The 4,187-nt window shown below is 30.5% G+C and overlaps 1 long non-coding RNA gene across 1 annotated transcript; it reads right to left on the reverse strand.

Moving 5' to 3' along the window:
* Positions 1–936: 936 nt before the first annotated feature.
* LOC113389367 lies at positions 937–2,028 on the reverse strand. Its single transcript, XR_003368244.1, has 4 exons — positions 1,877–2,028; positions 1,517–1,701; positions 1,345–1,446; positions 937–1,256 (listed from the first exon to the last, which is right to left on the reverse strand). It is a non-coding gene; the product is annotated as an uncharacterized LOC113389367 (long non-coding RNA).
* Positions 2,029–4,187: the final 2,159 nt, after the last annotated feature.

The raw sequence follows: 4,187 nt of genomic DNA on the forward strand, positions 1-4,187 counted from the left end.
AAACGTGTAGTGCTTGATCTCTAAGCAAATTGGTACATATAACGTCAGCACTTGGATTCTTGCAGCGTTTAATAGTTGCATCTATTAAGTTCATAAGAATATTTTCTAATCGTAAAGCATAAGAATTCATAGGTTCATTAGGACCATAGATAAATAAGCATAAATAGATCGCTATCTCGGGCCATTTGACGTTACACTCATTTTAATTTACGAATAGATCACTACATGGAAGCACATGTACATACAGTATGTAAATTAACCCCTGGTATTACTTCTACATTTGTACATCAAATCAATACAGCCCAAAAATCTGAAAAAAATTATTATTTGAAATAAGAACAAAACATACGAAATACAAAATATATTTTCAAATATATCACAGACATATTTTTGAAGAATTATAAACTAAACAGAAATAACTGACTACTATTAATTAAAGTATATTACAGACATATTTTTAAAGTACTTATTCTATTAATATTCTAGAAATAACTTATTCATATTAATTACTTAATGACTAATAATAATATATTAAAAACTTAAAAACTAAGAAGTAAAAAGTGCAGGAGTATTGATGATGTAATGACAAATTTAGAAGGAATGACAAGTAATGCAATAATTTAAAAGGATAAAAAGAACAGCACATTTTTAAAAAAGAATGAATACTTTCCAAACAAAATAATCCTAAAAACAAAACATATATATATTGATATCCAAATTGAGATAAAACTAAATTCCTAGGATTAAAATTCATTTACGAGACATTCTTGTTTATTATCTCTCCATTTAATAGTTATTTTGCTATCTAATCAATCATTAATAAAGTTATATTTGACGAAATCTTTGAATAGTTTCTGTATAAGTGTTTTTAAACGTAAGTAACCAAAACCCTGAACTACTTTTAATTTATACCAATTGTAGCTCAAATCTATCTATCGTTTTAATCCAGTTTTTATTGCAAGGAGGTTTAGTTAAAACTATAACTAAACCCTTGCGCTTTATAAACTGTCTGGTCTTTGAGTATGCTCTCTTAATTGAGACATTATCAAAATTCTTGACCTTACATTTTAAGTTTCCGGAATATTTGAAAACTTCTCAGAACATTGTATACTCTGTTGGAATTTATCCTTTAAATTATTGCATTGCATTTTAATCCCGAAACAAAATTTGATGTATCATACATCTTCTGGGTGTTAAGGCACTCCTACGCCTAATCATTGCATTCTGCGGCAATTTGCAGCTACCATCAAGGACTTCTATTGAATATATTGTTATATCATATTATTTGAAGATATTGTAATTATCATATTAAATATTTTTGCTGCAATTAGTATGAAAAAATACCTTTTCGGAAAACTGGTGTCAGAATAGGTGACTTTTAACCTGCACTTCACAATCTTAGAGGTGCTGCAAAAATCTTTTTCAAGGTGTTTAGGCTTCCATCTCCTAAGAACATAAGATTCTTTTATTAATTTTTTTTTGCAAATGTTATTGAAGTATTTAGAGTTATAATTACTTGGCTTTGTCCTTGGAGTTGCAGATTGTTCTTCTGGTTCTGTATCAGAGCATTCTCCAGTGACTTGAAAACTATTTTGTTATTGCCGTAAAGGAGACACTTCTATTTGGTTTCGATTTCAAATTATCGTTGATTTGTGCCACAAACCGAAGAGTTAGGTCATCCATTAAAAGATTATTCGCCCTCTGCATCCAAATTGAAAGCATCTTTTTACACACAAATTTTTACACACAAATATATATATAATATATATTTACACAAATATATATATATATATATATATATATATATAACATTTTAATAGTATTGTGATGATACATATTCATTATATGCATAATACATCATTATATAAGTACATACCTGATAATTAGATGCCGGAAAAACATGCATTTTTTTATTATATTTGGGGTTATAACAATTTGGCACATAACACTTTATCATTTTAACTTAATAATAAATGAAAAAAGTATTCACCAAAACATAATTATATATAAACAATCACAGAAAATCTCAACTACAATACGCGATGACAATTTGACAACTTATAGAAGATGGCCGATCAAATCAATGTAGATCAACAAGCCAGCTGCTAGATCAATGAAATTGGAAATCGTAGCGCCATCCTTCGAACTATTCAAATACCATTCCATTTCAAAACACGGTAATCTTCATTTGTTCGGAGATTACCGGCCATGATTAGGACCCTGTGTACATTTATTAAAATAATATACTTTTTTTTTAACTTAACTACGTGTTCATTGGAATTAACTATATTGATAAAACAGCTTCAATTTACAGGTGAAACTATCTATGAACACACCTTTGGATAATTCAGATTTTTGTATAATTCCTACAGTATTTATATTCGGTGCTACTGTTACAACACTTTCCAAACATGGATTTGATTCAATTGTTGGAAAGCTCAATGGTATTATTGTATTATAACTAAATTTTAATATCGAATCTAAAATGTTTATAGTACCCTCAAATTTCTTCAAAAAATCAATTCCTAAAATACCGTCACCTTTTATAGGCAGGTCATCTTTAACTATCTGAAATATGTGTCGAATAATTTTATCTCCTAAACACAATCTAATTGTGGGTCTACTTATTGTATCTATACCTTCACCTGAAACTCCTGCAAGTTTCATTCTTATGCTATGCTCTATATCTAAATTATCTTTAACTTTTGAAATGTTAATTAAGCTAATCTTTTATCGCTAACTAAATCTAAACATTCTATATTTACAAAAGCTAAATTATTTCTAGTGTTACCTAGACAAGAAATTTGAGCGGGTTTAAAATTTAGAGCTTCACTCGTCTCAGGTTTACTAGTACTAGTGGGTTTACTTGTACTTGGGACAGGAGTGTCATATGAATTGTCTGCTATGTTTATTTTAGCACGTTGTTGTTCATTATATAAACGTCTACGGTAACTTTTTACAATAATTACAGGAAAGTGGTTCTGATTTTGGATGAAAGGATTGAGTGGAATTAGGGGTATAGGTATTTCTAAAAAGTTTGGTTTCTGTCTTTACTTGTTTATTTATCTTAGAAAAATTTAGTAATTGTTCTTCTTCAACAGCAGCTGTTATAGCTAGCTCAAAGGTTTCTAACATTCTCGGTTTTACTAAAACTTTAATATTGGAGTGCAAACCCTCCTGAAAAACGTGTAGTGCTTGATCCCTAATAGTCTAAGAGCCAGTGAACTATTTGACTAACCTGTTTTCTCAAAGCTAGAAATTTTTTTAATGATATTTTATTATCGGTACATTAAGAAAGTGCCGGTCTGGCAAGCATTTGACGATTGCGTCATCATCCCTCGAGTTTTTGAAAATGTAAAAAAACTCATTTTTTTAACTTGCTTTCACAAGGCTCAAATTTTGAGGGAGTATTTTTGTAACTGTTCAGAAAGCATATGTAGAAAGCGAGACCATTCTGACGATTGCAAGGGTCTGCCAGACGAGTACATAATAGTCAAGACGCGCAAGGGTGTGGGCGCATTGCCATACATGATCGACTAATACCCTTGTATTTGAATAATTTATACGCCATTTTGAAGGTCATTTTGAAAACATCCGATATACCAAACTTCAACTTTGTATCTCACCTTATGGCCGAGATATCATTGAAAATATGCCAAAGTGGCCCCTTTTTCAAATTCAATTTTTGGCGTAACCATAAAAGATATCGAAAAAAAAAATTACGTGATTCTACTCATATTGGCTTAGGCCGCTTAATGTATAGTAATATATGCTAAATAATCCTTTATTATTAGCTAAAAAGGATAAAATAATTTTTCAATTAATGTTTTCGGATAGTGCGTTTTGTTCAATTACTTTCTTATTAGCGTTATTCGGAAGCCTATTGTTTATTCTTTTAGTACTGCAAAAATTGTTCAAATCAAATTTGTGGAACACATTGAAAAATTGAAGAAACCAGAGTTTGTATACCCGCGCGTAACGCATCGCGCACTGCTATCCGATCGAACGAGTTCTATGCACAGTACACCGCGCGTAACGCTAATAAGTAGCCCGCATAGAATACGTTCTATCGGATAGCAGTGCGCCATGCGTTACGCGCGGGTATACAAACTCTGGTTTCTTCAATTTTTCAATGTGTTCCACAAATTTGATTTGAACAATTTTTGCAGTACTAAAAGAATAAACAA

The sequence above is a fragment of the Ctenocephalides felis genome, unplaced genomic scaffold (assembly GCF_003426905.1).
Source record: "Ctenocephalides felis isolate EL2017-DRISC unplaced genomic scaffold, ASM342690v1 CF-g0.4_SCAFFOLD_03573, whole genome shotgun sequence".
Taxonomy (NCBI): domain Eukaryota; kingdom Metazoa; phylum Arthropoda; class Insecta; order Siphonaptera; family Pulicidae; genus Ctenocephalides; species Ctenocephalides felis.